Below are 21,602 nucleotides of genomic sequence, written 5' to 3'. Positions count from 1 at the left end.
GAGGCGCCCAGGAATCATAGAATGTTCTTTCCCTGTGTGTTTGGGTCAGATTTCCTGCACCAACTGTGAAGTATATAATTCTTGACTCTGAGCTTGACTTTTTTAGCTGGTGTTGGGTAGACAGGTTTGTGAAGCTGATTAGCAAACACGATACACAGAGAAGCTGCACTCCTCCTGGGAGGAGACTTGCCTTTTTTTTGTTTTTAAAGTCAGACCAACCATCTAGAAAGAGAAAAGTCTTACCCTCCTAGCAACCTAGTGATGTGCAGGGGCGGGGGGGGGAGAAAGGTGTTTAATGTGCATATTAACAAATGCCCTGATGGCTAAGTGTTTTTGTCCACGAAGGAAACATTGCTCACCTCTTTTTTTCCAGTTATCAAGCTCGTGTGAAAATAAGAAAGCATCCCTTTAAATAGTATCCCTTTACATGCCCTGGAAGGGACCTTTCCAGCCAGGTGGCTCTCCTGACACTGAAATGGTCAGCTGGTGGCCCCTCAGACCTTCCCTGTGTGGTCAGAGACCGGGCATTCCTTGTCCATCACCACCTGGAGAGACGCAGCCAAAACACTGAGGCTGCGTTCTTCTGGAAACGTTCTTCTGGAAAACAGGAAAGTACCTTATATAACAAACTCTCATAGCCAAAGGGATCTGGGAACAAATGTTAAAATTGAAGGGTATCATTCTCCATTTTTAGAAGGGTATTAGTTTGAGTTTTGATTTATCAATTCACTTTTTTGTAGGGCTTTCTTTTTTTTTTTAATTAAACTACTCTGCTCTGTTGTGAGGTAGTCATTTTAATTTCATGGCTTTCATAAGTTTACAGGAACATAAAAACTTGGTGCCAGTGAAATTCATTAGAATTCTCCATTATCCTGTGAATTTAGCGCTCATCTGTCTTGCATATGTTTCCAGTGGTGGCTTACCATGGTCCTCACCATCTATCGGCCATATGCCCTCGCATCATGCACGCAGAGACACGCACAAGCACGGGGACCCAAGGCTGGTCATAAAACAAGGCCATCTCTGACGTGGGTTCAAACCCTCACCAAGGCGAGTGCCAGGGAAAGGCAATTGGTGTGCTCTGGACAATAGATTTAGAAACAATCCTTCCAGCTCAGCAAACGTCACTTTGTTTCTGTCTGCTTTCCCCTTCGTTTGCAATAAACCTGACAAAAACTTCCAGAATGAGAATGAGAGTGTTCTTATTGGAAGGAGACGCTGGCAGGCAGCCACAGACTCAAAGGACAAAAGCTAATTTTGCTCTTGTGTTTCCGCCAATAACTCCTTGGCCCCCACACGCTCTGCACAGGCTGAGCCTGAGGGGGATCCTGATGGGTCAGCTGCACGCAGGCCACCGAAAACCCTCAGCGGAGAAAGGGAGCTTCCTCTGCTCTGGAACAAACTGTTTCCCTGCTAGTCTGGCCACTCAGCCCACATAACTAAGCGATCCCACCTCCTGGGGTCATCAATCACTCAGCTTGAGCCCAGGGACGTCCACTTGCATCTGGCCTCCCTGACCTGCTCTCCCCACCCCACCCCCGCCCCGTTAGAGGGGATCCTTCACTTTATGAAGGAAGGAAGGGAGGGGGGAGGAAGGAAGGTTAGAGAGAGAGATGGAAGGAAGAAGAAAAGGAAAGAGAGAGGGAAGGTTGGGGGCGGGGAGAAAAGAAAAGAGGGAGAAAGCGAGGGAGAGAAAAGGCAGGCAAATGCTTTTACTGCCTTTAAAGTGGATTTGATTTTTAAAATGCATTTCTGGATCATGTTTTCAGAACCCGTCTCCTGCAGTTAAGTGTCCTGCCGCTGGTGACAGAGGAGAGCTGGAGTTTAACACCTTGTTGGGGGCAGGGGGGTCCTCCCCGTTCCGGTTTCAAGCTGAACCACGGAAGGCACTGGGGTTGGTTCGTTCCCTCCGCAGCTGGCGAGGTGCCGCACCACCACCCTTCCGATGTGGGGGGACGGGGAGGAGCATCCTAGTTTTCCGAGAAGAAGAACAAGTCTAACTTGGGCCTAACAGGGCTTGGAGAAAAGACTCAAGGCTCCTGAAGGACGCTGCCATCAGGCCCCATCAGAAGAGGGGTGGGATGAGGGGTGAGGGTTTAGCCCCTAACGAGCTCTCCTGGACCCTGGAGCTCCCGCAGGACACGGCCAGCAGAGGAGGCCCAGAGCCAGGAGGCCTACACCAGGCGTAGGAGAAGCTCGGTGGATGGGCTGGCGGCCTCTTTAGCCAGAGGCCCAGGAGACCCTGAAGGGGAGAGGCCAGGACCACCATCGCACTTCCTGGGAAGGAACCGAGCCCTCCTCAGCCTCCTAGTGGCTGTTCCTTCACCCAGAGAGACAGCCTGGCAGCTGAGGGCCCAAGACCCCGGGGCCTGGCCCGAGTCTGTGAGAAATAAGCTCTCTCATCCCATCCAAAAGCCCTTTAGAGAGTTGAGGCCACGTCAGGAGAGGTGAGCCCCAGGAATCGGCTCTGCAGGGGAGAACCCCCCCAACAGTGACATGTAGCCCAGCAGTGGGACCTGGAATGTTCCAGAAACATTAAAGCTTGGGGTGGGGGGTGGGGGGAGAGCGACTCAGGAGCAGAGTTGAAGTCAGGAGGAAGGAGCCACTGAAAGAGGCTCCTTTCATGCGGAGCCCAAGGCTATAAATAACCAGGCAGCTGCTCCACAGCTGGTGCAGAGCCGTCTGGGCAGGGGGAGGTGGCTCAGGGCAGTGAGACAGCAGCCCCCCTGCACTTGAGCTGTGGGGGTGTAGCCTGGACGGCGGAGATGCAGCAAGCCTCCCCTCCTGACACCTGGAGCCGGCAGCCGGACAAGACGGAACGAAGAGACACAGGGCCTGCTGCGCAACCCTTCTTTCCAAGGACGTTCCCTGCTACCCGGGCCCTGCTGTTTCCACGTCAGCGTTGGCGCTTTTTTAAAAAAAAGCCTTTTTTTCTTTTTATTGAGATGTAACATCAGTGACGCACAAATAGCTTGGTGAGTTTTTATGTATTTCTACACCTACCTACCTATCACCCAGATCAAGGTAGAGGACATATTGAGCAGCTCAGTAGACAATCTTGTGCCGTGTCATCAAAGCCCCCACCATCCAAGGCGAACCCCTGTTTTGATCTCTACCATTGTAGATTGCCTCTTCCTTTCAACTTCATGGCTGATTCATCTCACTGGAATCCCACAGGAAGCACTGCTTTGCATCTGGTTTCTTTCAGGCACTGACATGCCTGTGAGATTCCTCCACCTCGTGGGTAGCAGAACTTTGCCCTTTTTCGCTGCTTTGTATTATTCCATTGTATGAGGAGACCATGATTTATTTCTCCATCCTCTTGCTGAGGGTCACTGGGCTGTTTCCAGTTTGGAGCTTTGATGAATAACACTGCATTGGGCATTCTTGTCAGTGTTGGCATATGTCAGAGCAGGTTTGGAAATAAATTCTGCTGGGGATCTGTCTGGTACACCCTCAATGGACGGCAATTTGGCAACAGCGGTCAAAATTAGAAAAGCACACACCCTTCTGGGAATTTATTCTGCAGATATGCTCAAACATGCAAAATACCTTGTGCACAAGGTTCTTCATTACAGCATTTATTTGTAAAAGCTAGAGTTCTGTCTTTTTGTTGTTATGTTCTTTATATAGTCTGGATACTAGACCCTTATCAGATAGATAATTTGCAAATATTTTCTCCCATTCTATAGGTTGTCCTTTCACTTTCTTGATAATATCCACTGATATAGTTTTTCATTTTGATGAAGTCCAATAGATCTAGTTTTTCTTTTGTTGCTATGCTTTTAGTGTCATGTCTAAGATTCTATTGCCAAAACCAAAGTCACGAAGATTTACCCCTAAGAGGTTCATAGAACATAAACCCCACTTCTTAAGTGTGGGCTGCACATCGTGATTTTGCTCCAAAGAGCACAGTATGGAAAAGGAAAAGAAAGGGAAAACTGTATAGCAGAGAAACCTGACCAACATACCTCGGCCAGGTGATCAAGGTGGTAAGTCAACAGTGATAAGTCTTGTTGATGGCACGGACCCTCAATATGATGAGAACGGCACTCTTATGGGCTAACCTGTGTCCCTCCCAAAATTCATATATTGAAGTCCTAACTCCCAGTACCTCATAATGTGAACATATTTGGAGAGAGGATCTTTAAGGAGATGATTAAGGTTACATGGGGTCATTGGGATGGGCCCTCATCCAATATGACTGGTGTCCTTATAAGAGGAGAAGGTTAGGACAGAGATAGGCACAAGGACAACCATGTGAGGACACAGGGAGAAGGTGGCAGTCTACAAACCAAGGAGAGAGGCCTCAGAAGAAACCAACCCAGCTGAAAACTTGAGCATAGACTTCCAGCCTCAGGAACTGTGAGAGAATAAACTTCTGCTGTTTAAGTCACCTGGAGCAGAATAAACAGGCCCTTTACCTCTGAGGAATTCCACTCAAAACCCATAACCCCATTCTAATCATGAGAAAAAGACCAGACAAATCCCAGTTAGGGACATTCTACAAAATACCCGACCAGTCCTCCTCAAAACTGCTAAGGTTATCAAAAGTCAAGGTTAAAAAAAAAAAAACCTGAGAAACTGTCACAGCCAAGGGGAACCTGAGGAGACACGACAACTAAATGGTGTCCTGGATGGAACCCTGGAACAGAAAAGGGACCTCAGGTAAAAACTAAGGAAAGCAGAACAAAATGTGAACTTTAGTTCATTGTGACAAATGTACCTCACTCACGTCAGATGTTAGTAACAGAGGAAACTGGGTGTGAAGGATGTGGACAGTCTGTACTCTCATCACAACTTTTCTAAAACTATAATAAAATTAAAAGTTTATTTTTAAAAATAGACAAAAGGTTTGAATGGACGTTTCAACAAAAATATGCAAATGGCCAATAAGCACATGAAAAGGTGCTCAACATTATCATTCATTAGGGAAATGTAAATTAAAATTACAATTAGATGGGACTTCCCCGGCAGTCCAGTGGTTAGGTGCTTTCACTGCCGAGGCCACCGGTTCAATCCCTGGTCGGGGAACTAAGAAACGCAAGCCAGGCGGCACAGCCAAAAATAAATAAATAAAATAAAATAGACTTAAAAAAAACCCTACAATTAGGTGCCACTTCACACCCACTAGGATGGCTATAATCAAGAAGAAATAACAAATGTTGGCAAGGATGTGGAGAACTGGAATCATTATATGTTACTGATGGGAATTTAAAATGGTACAGCCACTTTGGAAAAAAAAATCTGGCAGAGTTTAAAAATGTTACAGCCACTTTGGAAAAAAAAATCTGGCAGAGTTTAAAAATGTTAAGCATAAACATACCATAATATCCAGTAATTCCGCTTCTAGATACTTACCAAGGAGACATGAAAACATCTGTCCACACATTTACTTGAATGTGACTGTTCATAGATGCATTATTCATAAAAGCCAAAAAGTGGAAATAACCCAAATGTGTCATCAATTACTAATGGGTAAGTAAAATGTGGCCCATCCATACAATGGAATATTATTCATCCATAAAGAAGAATGAATCACTGACACAGCTACAACACGGATGAACCTTGAAAACATGATGTTCAGTGAAAGAAGCCAGACACAAAAGACCACATATACAGTACTTCCATGAATATGAAAAGTCCAGAAAAGGCAAGTCAACAGAGCTAGAAGGAAGATCAGTGGTTGCCGAGGGCTAGGGATGACAATGAGGATTGACTGCAAATAATCACGAGCGAAATTTGGGATATAGTAGAAATGTTCTAAAATTGGATTGTGATGATGGTTGCACAACTATCAACTCACTAAAACTCATTGAGTTGTACATTTAGAGGGGGTGAGTTTTATGGTATATAATCATACCTTAATAACACTGTAAACAAAAAAATTACCAGCAAGGTGGCAAGGCACAGATGAAACAAGATTGGTGATATGTTGATAATTTTGTAAACTGGGTGACAGGCAGAGAAGATTCATTATACTATTCCTTCTACTTTTGTTTGTGTTTGAAATTTTTCATAATACAAAGTTTAAAAATTAATGAATTGCTCCTTTATGTGTCCCCTGAACACACATTTCCATAACATCCCTGAGCTCATGGTGCTGGTGTTATTTACATACCTTTCCTCCTCCCCATTAGATGGTGAGTTTCCTAGGAGTAGGGACTGTTTCCTATTTATTGTTTGTTTGTTTGTGTATTTCCAGGGTCTGACTCAGAGGTTGGCAAATAAGTGTTAGTTGAAGAAATTCCTAATATAAAATGGGGAGGGAGAAAAAGAAATAACTGGTAACATGAGAAAGACCATTTTGCAAAAGCTAACTCAAGTTTCTCAAAAGGAAATATTTTAAGTATTTAGAACTTCAAGATGACACCTTACTCCAAAATGTGTTTCGCTGTTGGGTTTTCTGGGATGTTCTGCGTTAGGGAGGGGCTACTCTAAATAGCAACCACAGTGATGGGTCCCTGGTTCTAAAATTGTTATAAAACACATAAAGCACTCTACATGAAAATAACTCTGAACAAAAGTGGATCCTTTTTGAGTCAGGATTTTACAGTGTCTCAGGGTCCTCATTGTGACGCTGCTATCCAAACACTTGAGTGGAGAAAATTCTTTGACTTCGTTCTGATACGTTTCCTGTGTTTTAAAAATGTGATTTTCTTACTAATCGACAGTCCTCTGTGGCACGCGTTGAGCAGCAAAACGTTGAAGAATCTTCCAGATTTGCTAACAGAGATGAGCAACTCACCAGAAAAAAACAGGCCCCCCCAAGTGAGAGAAGGCAAGAGGGAAGCAGGGTAACATGCAGTCCATCTTCTCTAGGGGTCGGGCAAGGGCTAGGTCTTGAGAAGTTCTTGCACGTAATTCTCCCGACAGTGCTTCGAAAGAGGCGAGGAACCGGGCAGCACAAGGGGCGAAGCTCTGCTGCCCAGCAGCGCAGCGGGACCCCCAGGATCCGCAGCGCCCCCAGGACTTCAGGGAGCAGGGCAGATCCGGCCCTCGGGCGCCACCTAGCGTTGGCCGCGCCCGCAGACGGCCCTCCTGGCGGGGCTCAGCCCCACCATCCACAATCCTGAGCACCTGAGTCCCAGGTCCCTGGATAAAGTAAAGCAGGAGGAATAGCCGGATTTCAGAGCCAGCCCTGCACTCGCGCTGCCTCTGACCCGCGTCCTGCAGGGGTTTCTGGCGTGCAGTGCCTGGGGCGAGAAAGGCGCTGGACTGGGAGCAGGGGTGGACAAGGTCCTGGTCCAGCCTCAGTCCTCCAGCATCTGTTTCTTCTTGTAGAGAAGCAGGAGGGAGTGGTCCTGAGAACATCCAGGGGGGCTTCCAGCTCTGAAAGTCCAAGTACACAGAGTACCCCCAGCCCCTAGTCCATCCTTGGAAACTTGTCGGGATGCTCATGCAGCCCCTTAACCTTGGTGGGTCATTTGAATCACTGGAGAACTTCTTAAAGGGTAAGTATCTGGGCTCCATCCCAGACTAATTGAACTGGGGGGGTGGGGGGGGGGAGGGGGCGCGGGGGCCTGGGCATCAGTATTTTCCATTTTTGCTGGGGTGATTCTATTGTGCGACTAAGAACACGGCCTTACACTTTGATATAATAATGTCGGTCCATATGCTCTTCCCAACAGCCCTATGGGATAAGACTATGTTCCCCTTTAGGTGAGGGGACATTGTGTCAAGTTTAGAGATTTTAAGTGCTTCATCCCAGGTTATGCAGCTACAAAATGTCAAAACAGGTGAACTGATCTGATCTTTCTACCAGTTATTCTGAGCTGACCCTCAACTAGTCAAGGGTAAAGGCTCTGTCCTTAGACATCCCTATCCAAGAGGGGCCAAATCTGAATTCATTCCCTGTTATGTGCTGTATTGTGTCACGACCAAATTCATATGTTGAAGCCCTAACCCCCAATACCTCAGAATGTGACTGCGTTTAGAGATGGGGTCTTAAAAGAGACGTTAATTCAAAATGAGGGCTGTTAGGGTGGACCCCAATCCAATCCGACTGGGGTCTTTATAAGGAGAGCCAGAGTCACAGAGGAAAGACCACGTGAGGACAGAGTGAGAAAGCCAAGGGGACCTTGATCTTGGACTTCCAAGCTCCAGAACTGTAAGAAAATTGGTTTCTGTTGTTTAAGGAACCTAGTCTGGGGTAATTGTTTTGGCAGCCCAGGCAAACAAATATACCTCCACCCCAGCCCCACCTCCGGAGTCCAGAATTGAAAGGATGGAGCCTGGGAGCCCGGTGTGCACATTTCTTCCTGTCCAATCTGTTGCCCTTTTGTGCAAACTGCTCAGCGTAGGGCCTGGCACGTGGTAAGCACAGAGCCATTCTTAATAACACACAACACCTGGATACAACAAGGAGCATTCCCTCTCCCGCATCAACTTTCAAATGTTGACCTAAACTTATATTCCTGGGGTACATCCCACATGGTTGTGGTCCTTTGAATATATTGCTAGATTTTATTTGCTATCATTCTGTTGAGGATTTTTGGGTTTGTATCCATGAGGGATATTGGTCTATAGTTTTGGTTTTTTTAAAATTATGTCTTTATTATAGAGCCCTGCTTCCTCCCTAAGTAAAATATAAGGATTGGGGAATTCCTCCCCACAGAGGTTATTTCCAAGTCTAAGGTTCTCCCCAGGTAGAGCTCTATTCCCAGGTGTGCCCTGTGTAATAACCAGCCAATGTCAATGAGATGAGGTAAGATGCAAGATAAGATACACTGGCTGAGAGTTCCACCTGGGTCACTTAGTATGTACATTTGATGGGTAAAGCTGGGACCAAGGTCTGAGCTTCTACTATACAGGTTCAAGAATTCAGTTTTATCAGATCACCCAATGTTATTAATTTTCTAGGAAATTGCATCATACTGTACAAGCCCATAGAGACTAAACAATTTGATCAGTGTCATTTATTAATTTATAATGGAAGTATACCCTTCCTGAAATCTGAATATTCATGCCTTTTATTCAAGGAACCCACACCCTGTCTTGGTCTCTAAATACTCAAGATACCAGCTTAGTCATGCAAAGGGTTCTTAGCATGCCTAGAGGCAGAGCACAGGGAGCTGGGTAGTGCTATATTTGTTTTGTCCAGGCTGAGGTGGAATATGGAGTCTTCCCTGTTCCTGGCTGGTGATCCTGTGTCAGTCAGAGTCGCTCTGCCACTGTTAGCACTGAATAAACAACAGCAAATTCTTAGCCTTCGGCAATCCTAGACTTAGTCCAGGCCACTATCTTATAGCCTTTGTCATGTTACAGTTCATTGAACAACTGCTGATTTTACATTTGCTTTCATTTTGCCTCCCTGATGTGGGGAAAACAAATATTCTATATCTTTCAAAAATCATTGTGAAAAGTGACACCCACATAGAAAAGTGCACAAAACAAAAAAATGTACTACCCAATGGCTAATCATAAGGCAAATACTTCTACAACCACTATCCAAGTCAAGAAACAGAATGCTGGCAGCACTCCAGAACACACTGTATGCTCTTTCTTTCACAAATCTTCACTCCCGTCCTAATTTTTGTTTAATCTCTTCTTTGTATTTACCTATAGTTTCCCACCAAAACAAGCATTCCTAAATCCTATGGCTGAGCGTGAGTGTGTGTGTATGTGTGTGTGTGTGTGTGTGTGTGTGTGTGTGGTTTCTTCTTGAGAGTCATTCATGTTTTGTACATTGTTAATTCATTTTCATTCCATCCTTTAGATATACCACAGGTTATTTATCCATTCTACTGTTTTGAATCGTTTGCATTTTCTGGAATCAGCTTGTCAAGTTCTATTTTTAAAAAACCTTTGAGATTTTGATTAGGATTGCATTCGATCTACAGATCAGTTTGAGAATTGATGTACTTATTATTGAGTTCTCTTATCCATAAATGTATTTATTTAGATCTTTTTAAATTTCTTGCAGTACTTTTTTTTTTAGTTTTATATTTAGAGGTCTTTTTTTTAGGTTTTGGGAGTTTGGAAGACAAATATTTATTGGTATCAACTCATACTGCTTTTTTTTTTTTACTGCGTATAAAACACACATCTAATGACATTTTATTTCAGTGAATATACTTCAGCATAGACTTTTTTTTAGTAGTTGATTTACATCATGTTAATTTCAGGTGTATAGCACAAAGATTCAGTTTTATATATATATATATATGTTCTTTTTCAGATTCTTTTCCCTTACAGGTTATTACAAAATATTGAGTATATTTCCCTGTGCTGTACAGTAGGTCCTTGTTGATTACCTATTTTACATATAGTAGTGTATATGTATCAATCCCAACCTCCTAATTTATCCTTCCCTATTTAGAAGTCTTTGCATATCTTTTTTTTTAGTTTTATTTTTAGGCATGTATATTTTTATGCTATTGTAGATGGTATCTTTTAAATTTATTTTTCTGTTTACTATTGAAACACTCTTGCTTTTTGTACATTGACTCTATATCCAGTAACCTTACTAAAATCCTTTATTAATTCTAATATTTACAGTAGAGTCTTTTGGATTTTCTTCATATAGAATCCTTAGCTGAGAATAATGACTGTCTTGGGTTTTTGTTTCTTTTTTCCCTTTCCAACCATTATAACTTTTATCTCTTTTTCTTGCCTGCTGCACTGGCCAAAGCCTCCAGCAAATCCGAATAGAAATGATGGTCATAGGGATTTCCCTGGTGGTCCAGTGGCTGAGACTCTGCACTCCCGATACAGGGGGCCCGGGTTTGATCCCTGGTCAGGCAACAAAGATCCTGCATGCCGCAACTAAGACCTGACGTAGCTAAATAAATAAATAAATATTAAAAAAAAAAAAGAACTGATGGTCATAAAAAAAAAAGAAGTGATGGGCATGAGCTTTCTTATACACAATCTCAAGGAGAAAGCTTTCAACTTTTTACCAAGTATGATATTTACCAAGTATGATAGGTTTTTAAATTGATGTCCTTCATCAGATTCAGGAAGTTTCATTCTTTCCTATGAGTTTTTATTGTATATGGATGTCAAGTTTTATCACTTTTCCTGCAAACTGGAGATGATGCATTTCCTCTTTTAATCTATTAATATGGTGAACTCTATTAATTGATTTCCTAATGTTAAATCAACATGCATTCCTAGGATAAATCCAATTTGATCATGGTGTATTATCATTCTATATATTGCTTGATTTGCTTTGTTTTATTTTGTTTAGGATTTTAGCACCTATACTCATGAGTGAAATTGACCTGTATCTTCTCTTTCTGGTACAGTAGTCTGCCCATATATGCAGTTTCACTTTCCAGTGTTTCAGTTGCCCATGGTCAACCATGGTCGAAAAATATTAGGTGGAAAATTCCAGAAATTAATAAGTTTTACATTGCAGGCCATTCTGAGCAGTGTGATGAAATACCATGATGTCTTGTTTTGTACCGCCTGGGACATGAATCGTCCCTTTGTCCAGTGGATCCTGCCTGCTAGTCACTTAGTAGCGACTCAGTTATCAGACCCACTATCACCGTATCCCAGCACTTGTGTTCAAGTGACCCTTATTTTACTTAATAGTGGACCCAAAGTATAAGAGGAGTGATGCTGGCAATTCAGATATGCCAAAGAGAAGCCAAAAAAATGCTTCCTTTGAGGGAAAAGGCGAAAGTTCTCGACTTAATAAGGAAGAAAATTGTACGCTGAGGCTGGTAAGATCTATGGTAAGAATGAATCTTCTATCCATGAAATTGTGAACAAGGAAAAGTAAATTCATGCTATTTTGCTGTCTCACCTCAAACTGTAAAAGTTACAGCCATCATGCATGATAAGTGCTTAGTTAAGATGGAAGAGGCATTAAATTTGTAAAATAAGATGTTTTGAGAGAGACCACATTCACATAAATTTTATTACAGTTCTATTATAATTGTTCTATTTTATTATTAATTATTGTTGTTAATCTCTTACTGTACCTAATTGCTAAAGCAAACTTTATCATAGGTGTGTATATATAGGAAAAACAAAGTATATATAGGGTTTGGTTCTATCCATGGTTTCAACATCTACTGGGGGACTTGGAACAGATCCCCGCAGATAAGGGAGGACTACTGTACTGTTCTTGTTGGGTGTTAGTATAAAATGTATACAAGCCTCCCAAAATTAGTTGCTGAATCTTTTTCTACTTTCTGGAAGAGGCACATAAGTAAGCATCTTTTCTTTCTTCAGTATTTGGTAGGATTCCCCAGTGAAGACATTTGGGTCTTGAATTTTCATCATCAGATGTTTAAAAATTACAGATTTAATTTCTTTAATCATCATAAGACTAAGATTTTCTATTCTTGTGTCATTTAGGTTGTATTTTTCTGTGAATCTGTCCATTTCACCTAAATTTTCAAGTCTTTGGCACAGAGTTGTTCATAATATCCTCTTATTTTTTCAGCAAAGCCTCTTTTTCATTTCTTGTACTTGCTATGTGTCCCTTTTCTTTTTAATCATTCTCAATGGGGGTTTATCGATTTCGCTGGTTTTTTCAATTTTGGCTTTGTCGCTTCTTTGTTGTATGTTTTCTTTTACATTTATTTATACTTTTAAATTATTTCCTCTCATCTATTTTGTTGAGTTTATTTTGCCATTCTTTTTCTAACCTCTTGAAATGAATGCTTAATTCATTATACTTCAGTCTTTTTTCTTCCCTAAAATATGCAATTAAGGCTATAAATTTCCTCCAAGCACTGCTTTATCTTTAATCCACAAATTTTGTTGTACTGCACTTTTTCATTATATATAATTTAGTTCAAAATAATTTCTAGAGACTCCAGGAGGGCTCATGCCAAGGAGTGCTTCCCAGAACTTCTGCTGCCAGTGTCCTTGTCCCCACGGTGAGCCACAGCCACCCCCGCCTCTGCAGGAGACCCTCCAACACTAGCAGGTTCACAGGCCAGGAACATGCAAGAATCAAGAGCAAATGTATTTCCATCCGTGTGACTGACAGGGTCTTGGTGCTCTGGCCTGGTGTCAGGCCTGAGCCTCTGAGATGGAAGAGGCGAGTTCAGGACACTGGACCACCCGAGGCCTACTGGCCCCACGTAATATCAATTTGTGAGAGCTCCCCCAGAGATCGCCATCTCAATGCTAAGACCCAGCTCCACCCAACGGCCAGCAGACTCCAGCACTGGACGCCCCATGCCAAACAACTAGCAAGACAGGAACACAACGCCACCCATTAGCAGAGAGGCTGCCTAAAATCATACTAAGTTCACAGACACCCCAAAACACACCACCAGACGTGGCCCTGCCCACCAGAAAGACAAGGTCCAGCCCCACCCACCAGAACACAGGCACCAGTCCCCTCCACCGGGAAGCCTACACAAGCCACTGAACCAACCTCACCCACTGGGGGCAGACACCAAAAACAACAGGAACTATGAACCTGCAGCCTGTGAAAAGGAGACCCCAAACACAGCAAGTTAAACAAAATGAGAAGACAGAGAAATATGCAGCAGATGAAGGAGCAAGGTAAAAACCCACCAGACCAAAAAATGAAGAGGAAATAGGAAGTCTGCCTGAAAAAGAATTCAGAGTAATGATAGTAAAGATGATCCAAAGTCTTGGAAATAGAATGGAGAAAATACAAGGAACGCTTAACAAGGACCTAGAAGAATTAAAGAGCAAACAAACAATGATGAACAACACAATAAATGAAATAAAGAATTCTCTACAAGGAATCAATAGCAGAATAACTGAAGAAGAAGAATGGATAAGTGACCTGGAAGATAAAATAGTGGAAATAACTACTGCAGAGCCGAATAAAGAAAAAAGAATGAAAAGAATTGAGGACAGTCTCAGAGACCTCTGGGACAATATTAAACACACCAACATTCGAATTATAGGGGTCCCAGAAGAAGAAGAGAAAAAGAAAGGGTCTGAGAAAATATTTGAAGAGATTATAATTGAAAACTTCCCTAACATGGGAAAGGAAATAGTCAATCAAGTCCAGGAAGCTCAGAGAGTCCCATACAGGATAAATCCAAGGAGAAACATGCCAAGACACATATTAATCAAACTATCAAAAATTAAACAGAAAGAAAAAATATTAAAAGCAGCAAGGGAAAAGCAACAAATAACATACAAGGGAATCCCCATAAGGTTAACAGCTGACCTTTCAGCAGGAACTCTGCAAACCAGAAGGGAGTGGCAGGACATCTTTAAAGTGATGAAAGGGAAAAACTACAACCAAGATTCCTCTACCCAGCAAAGATCTCATTCAGATTCAATGGAGAGATTAAAACCTTTACAGACAAGCAAAAGTTAAGAGAATTCAGCACCACCAAACCAGCTTTACAACAAATGCTAAAGGAACTTTTCTAGGCAGGAAACACAAGAGAAGGAAAAGACCTACAGAAACAAACCCAAAACAATTTAGAAAATGGTAATAGGAACATACATATCAATAATTACCTTAAATGTAAATGGATTAAATGCTCCAACCAGAAGACCTAGACTGGCTGAATGGATACAAAAACAAGACCTGTATATATGCTGTCTACAAGAGAGCCACTTCAGACCTAGGGACACATACAGACTGAAAGTGAGGGGATGGAAAAAGATATTCCATGCAAATGGAAATCAAAAGAAAGCTAGAGTAGCCATTCTCATATCAGACAAAATAGACTTTAAAATAGACTATTACAAGAGACAAGGAAGGATACTATATAATGATCAAGGGATCAATCCAAGAAGAAGATATAACAATTGTAAATATTTATGCACCCAACACAGGAGCACGTCAATATATAAGGCGAATGCTAACAGCCATAAAAGGGGAAATCGACAGTAACACAATAATAGTAGGGGACTTTAACACCCCACTTTCACCAATGGACAGATCATCCAAAATGAAAATAAATAGGGAAACACAAGCTTTAAATGACACATTAAACAAGATGGACTTAACTGATATTTATAGGACGTTCCATCCAAAAACAACAGAATACACTTTCTTCTCAAGTGCTCATGGAACATTCTCCAGGATAGATCATACCTTGGGTCACAAATCAAGCCTTGGTAAATTTGAGAAAATTGAAATCGTATCAAGTATCTTTTCTGACCACAACACTATGAGACTAGATATCAATTACAGGAAAAAAACTGTAAAATATAAAAACACATGGAGGCTAAACAATACACTACTAAATAACCAAGAGATCACTGAAGAAATCAAAGAGGAAATCAAAAAAAAATACCTAGAAACAAATCACAATGAAAACACGATGACCCAAAACCTATGGGATGCAGCAAAAGCAGTTCTAAGAGGGAAGTTTATAGCAATACAATCCTACCTCAAGAAACAAGAAAAATAAAAAACCTAACCTTACACCTAAAGCAACTAGAGAAAGAAGAACAAAAAACCCCCAAAGTTAGCAGAAGGAAAGAAATCATAAAGATCAGATCAGAAATAAATGAAAAAGAAATGAAGGAAATGAATGCAAAGATCAATGAAACTAAAAGCTGGTTCTTTGAGAAGATAAACAAAATTGATAAACCATTAGCCAGACTCATCAAGAAAAAAAGGGAGAAGACTCAAATCAGCAGAATTAGAAATGAAAAAGGAGAAGTAACAACTGGCCCTGCAGAAATACAAGAATCATGAGGGATTACTACAAGCAACTATATGCCAATAAAATGGACAACCTGGAAGAAATGGACAAATTCTTAGAAAAGCACAACCTTCCGAGACTGAACCAGGAAGAAATAGAAAATATAAACAGATGAATCACAAGCACTGAAATTGAAACTGTGATTAAAAATCTTCCAAGAAACAAAAGCCCAGGACCAGATGGCTTCAGAGGTGAATTTTATCAAACATTTAGAGAAGAGCTAACACCTATCCTTCTCAAACTCTTCCAAAATACAGCAGAGGGAGGAAAACTCCAAAACTCGTTCTATGAGGCCACCATCATCCTGATACCAAAACCAGACAAAGATGTCACAAAAAAAGGAAATTACAGGCCAATATGACGGATGATCATAGATGAAAAATCCTCAACAAAATACTAGCAAACAGTATCCAACAGCACATAAGGGATCATGCACCATGATCAAGTGGGGTTTGTCCCAGGAATGCAATGATTCTTCAATATACACAAATCAATCAATGTTATACACCATATTAACAAACTGAAGAATAAAAACCATATGATCATCTCACAGTATGGAGCTTCCTTAAAAAACTAAAAATAGAACTACCGTACGACCCAGCAATCCCACTACTGGGCATATACACTAAGAAAACCATAATTCAAAAAGAGTCATGTACCACAATGTTCATTGCAGCTCTATTTACAATAGCCAAGATATGGAAGCAACCTAAGTGTCCATCGACAGATGAATGGATAAAGAAGATGTGGCACATATATTCAATGGAATATTACTCAGCCATAAAAAAAACGAAATTGAGTTATTTGTAGTGAGGTGGATGGCCCTAGAGTCTGTCATACAGAGTGAAGTAAGTCAGAAAGAGAAAAACAAATACTGTATGCTAACACATGTATATGGAATCTAAAAAAAAAAAAAAAAAAGTCATGAAGAACCTAGGGGCAGGACGGGAATAAAGACACAGACCTACTAGAGAATGGACTTGAGGACACAGGGAGGGGGAAGGGTAAGCTGGGACAAAGTGAGAGAGTGGCATGGACATATATACACTACCAAATGTAAAACTGATAGCTAGTGGGAAGCAGCCACATAGCACACGGAGATCAGCTCTGTGCTTTGTGACCACCTAGAGGGGTGGGATAGGGAGGGTGGGAGAGAGGGAGACACAAGAGGGAAGAGATATGGGGATAAATGTATATGTATAGCTGATTCACTTTCTTATAAAGCAGAAACTAACACACCATTGTAAAACAATTATACTCCAATAAAGATGTTAAAAAATAAATAAAATAAATTAATTAATTTTTAAAAAACCCATATGATCATCTCAATAGATGCAGAAAAAAGCTTTTGACAAAATTCAACACCCATTTATGATAAAAACTCTCCAGAAAGTGGGCTGAGAGGGAATCTACCTCAACATAATAAAAGCTATATGTGACAAACCCAGAGCCAACATCATTCTCAATGGTGAAAAACTGAAAGAATTTCCTCTAAGATCAGGAACAAGGCAAGGGTGCCCACTCTCACCACTATTATTCAACAGTTTTGGAAGTTTTAGCCGTGGCAATCAGAGAAGAAAAAGAAATAAAATGAATACAAATTGGAAAAGAAGAAGTAAGTCTGTCACTGTTTGCAGATGACATGATACTATGCATAGAAAATCCTAAAGATGCCACCAGAAAACTAGTAGAGCTAATCAATGATTTGGTAAAGTAGCAGAATACATAATTAATGCACAGAAATCTCTTGCATTCCTATACACTAGTGATGAAAAATCAGAAAGAGAAATTAAGGAAACACTCCATTTACCATTGCAAAAAAAAGAATAAAATACCTAGGAATAAACCTACCTAAGGAGACAAAAGACCTGTAGTCAGAAAACTATAAGACACTGATGAAAGAAATTAAAGATGATACAAACAGATAGAGAGATATACCATGATCTTGGATTGGAAGAATCAACATTGTGAAAATGACTATACTACCCAAAGCAATCTACAGATTCAATGCAATCCTTATCAAATTACCAGTGGCATTTTTCAGAGAACTAGAATAAAAAATTTCACAATTTGTTTGGAAACACAAAAGACCCTGAATAGCCAAAGCAATCTTGAGAAAGAAAAACGGAGGTGGATGAATCAGGATCCCTGATTTCAGACTATACTACAAAGCTACAGTAATCAAGACAGTATGGTATTGGCACAAAAACAGAAATATAGATCAATGAACAAGATAGAAAACCCAGAGATAAATCCACGCACATATGGTCACCTTATCTTTGATAAAGGAGGCAAGAATATACAGTGGAGGAAAGACAGCCTCTTCAATAAGTGGTGCTGGGAAAACTGGACAGCTACATGTAAAAGAATGAAATTAAAACACTCCCTAACACCATATGCAAAAATAAACTCAAAATGGATTAAAGACCTAAATGTAAGGCCAGACACTATAAAACTCTTAGAGGAAAACATAGGCAGAACACTCTTTGACATAAATCACAGCAAGATCCTTTTTGACCCACCTCCTAGAGAAATGGAAATAAAAACAAAAATAAACAAACGGGACCTAATGAAACTTAAAAGCTTTTGCACAGCAGAGGAAACCATAAACAAGATGAAAAGACCACCCTCAGAATGGGAGAAAATATTTGCAAACGAAGCAAATGACAAAGGATTAATCTCCAAAATATACAAGCAGTTCATGCAGCTCAATATCAAAAAACAAACAACCCAATCCAAAAATGGGCAGAAGACCTAAATAGACATTTCTCCAAAGAAGATATACAGATTGCCAACAAACACATGAAAGGATGCTCAACATCACTAATCATTAGAGAAATGCAAATCAAAACTACAATGAGGTATCACCCTCACTCCAGTCAGAATGGCCATCATCAAAAAATCTACAAACAATAAATGCTGGAGAGGGTGTGGAGAAAAGGGAGCCATCTTGCACCGTTGGTGGGGATGTAAATTGATACAGCCGCTATGGAGAACAGTATGGAGGTTCCTTAAAAAACTAAAAATAGAACTACCATATGACCCAGCAATCCCACTACTGGGCATATACCCTGAGAAAACCATAATTCAAAAAGAGTCATGTACCACAATGGTCATTGCAGCACTATTTACAATAGCCAGGACCTGGAAGCAACCTAAGTGTCCATCAACAGATGAATGGATAAAGAAGATGTGGCACATATATACAATGGAATATTACTCAGCCATAAAAAGAAACGAAATTGAGTTATTTGTAGTGAGGTGGATGGCCCTAGAGTCTGTCATACAGAGTGAAGTAAGTCAGAAAGAGAAAAACAAATACTGTATGCTAACGCATATATATGGAATCTTAAAAAAAAAAAAAAAAAAAAAAAGGTTCTGACGAACCTAGGGGCCGGACAGGAATAAAGACGCCGACGTAAAGAATGGACTTGAGGACACTGGGAGGGGGAAGTGTAAGCTGGGACGAAGTGAGAGAGTAGCATTGACATATATACAGTACCAAATGTAAAATAGATAGCTAGTGGGAAGCAGCTGCATCTCAGGGGGACATCAGCTAGATGCTGTGTGACCACCTAGAGGGGTGGGGTAGGGAGGGTGAGAGGGAGATGCAAGAGGGAGGGGATATGGGGATATATGTATACATATAGCTAATTCACCTTGTTATACGGCAGAAACTAGCAAAACATTGTAAAGCAATTATACTCCAATAAAGATGTTAAAAAATAATAATTTCTAATTTCCATTTTTATTTCTTCAGAGACCATGCATTATTTAAAAGTGTATTTTGGAAGCATATTACTCAAAAGTGTAGTTTTCAAAGATACAGGGATTTTCCAATTATATTTTTGTTACTGATTTTTAAGCTATTTGCAATGTGATTAGAGAACATTATCTGTTTTAGTTCAATCCTTTGAAATTTGTTGGAATGTGCATTTTGGCTCAGCATATAGTCAATTTTTTTTTTTAAGATTTTTTGATGTGGACCATTTTTAAAGTCTTTATTGAATTTGTTACAATATTGCTTCTATTTTATGTTTTGGTTTTTGGCCCAGAGGCATGTGGGATCTTAGCTCCCTGACCAGGGATCAAACCCACACCCCCTGCATTGGAAAGTGAAGTCTTAACCACTGGACCACCAGGGAGGTCCCCTATAGTCAAATTTTAAAGTGGATTATACCTTCTTGAAAATAATGTATTCTTCAGTTGCTGCATATATGTCCATAAAGTCAAGCTTGTTAATTATGTTGTTTCAAATCTTCTATAGTGTTATTGATTTCTTGTCTGCTTACTCCATTAAACACTGAAAAAAGTATGTCAAAGTATCTCACTATGACTATGGACTTGTCTGTTTCTCCATATAATTCTGTCTACATTTACTCTATATATCATGTTATTAGGTTCATACAAATTTAGAATACTCTTTTATTATTATAGAGTGACACTCTTTAATTCTAGTGATGCTTTTACCTTAAAGTATATTTGTTTGATATTAGGATTGTGACACCAGCCATCCTCATAGTATTTCAGTGGTATATGATTTTTTTCATCATTTCTTTGCAATCTTTCTTGATCCCTCTGTTTTAGATGTGTCTCTTGTACTTAGCATATATAGGATTTTATTTCTATCCAGTGTGATAATCTTTGTCTTTTAGCTGGAGTAGTTGACCCTCTTACCTTTAATGCAATGATTTTACTGTCTTACTGATGGGCTTTCTGCTCATCTCACCTGTTCTTTGTTCCCTTATCTCTTTTTTGCCTAGGTTTAGTTTAGTTGAGTTTTAATTTTTAAATTTTTTTTATTTTAAAAAAATATTTATTTATTTATTTGGCCACACCAGGTCTTAGTTGTGGCATGCAGAATCTTCATTGCTGCATGCAGGATCTTCAGTTGAGACATGCGAACTGTTACTTGCGGCACATGGGATCTAGTTCCCTGACCAGGGATCGAACCTGGGCCCTCTTCATTGGGAGCGTGGAGTCTTAGCCACTGGACCACCAGGGAAGTCCCAAGTTTTTAAAATTTCATTTTATTCCTCTGTTGGTTTGATATTTATTCAGGCTTTTACCATTCTTTTTAGTGATTATTTTAGAAATTACAATATGCAGCCTTGACTTATCACCCAATAGGAATTATTACCTTTACTTCTCTCCTAGAAAAATCAATGCATTTAGAACATTTACACTTCTCCCATATTAGATGTTTTATTTTTATTTTTTCAAAACAAGCAACTTTTTATTGAAGTATAGTTGACTTACAATGTTGTGTTAGTTTCAGTTGTACAGCAAAGTGATTCAGTTATACATACATATGTATGTACATATATATATTTTAAGATTCTTTTCCATTGTAGGTTATTACAAGATATTGAATTTAATTCCCTGTGCCATATAATAGGTCCTTGTTTTCTGTCTATTTTATATATAGTAATGTGCATCTGTTAATCCCAAACTCCTAATTTATCCCTCCCCACCCTTTCTGCTTTGGTAACCACAAGTTTGTTTTCTATGTTTGTGAGTCTATTTCTGTTTTGTAAATAAATCCATTTGTATCTTTTTTTGTTTTTTTAGATTCCACATATAAGTGATATCATACGATATTTGTATTTCTCTGTCTGACTTACTTCACTTAGTATGATAATCTTCAGGTCCATCTATGTTGCTGCAGATGACATTATGCTATGATACATTGGGGTGCGTGTATCTTTTTTGAATTAGGGTTTTCATTTTTTCCAGATATATGCCAAGGAGAGGGATTGCTGGGTCATATGGTAACTCTAGTTTTAGTTTTTTAAGGAACCTCCATACTGTTCTCCATAGTGGCTGCACCAATTTACATTCCCACCAACAGTGCAGGAGGGTTCCCTTTTCTCCACACCCTCTCCAGCATTTATTATTTGTAGACTTTTTGATGATGGCCATTCTGACTGGTGAGGTGATACCTCATTGTAGTTTTGATTTGCATTTCTCTAATAATTAGTGATG

This window comes from Eschrichtius robustus, chromosome 16, assembly GCF_028021215.1.
Source record: "Eschrichtius robustus isolate mEscRob2 chromosome 16, mEscRob2.pri, whole genome shotgun sequence".
In the NCBI taxonomy this organism is placed as follows: Eukaryota; Metazoa; Chordata; class Mammalia; order Artiodactyla; family Eschrichtiidae; genus Eschrichtius; species Eschrichtius robustus.
This window is presented reverse-complemented; position numbering follows the sequence as displayed.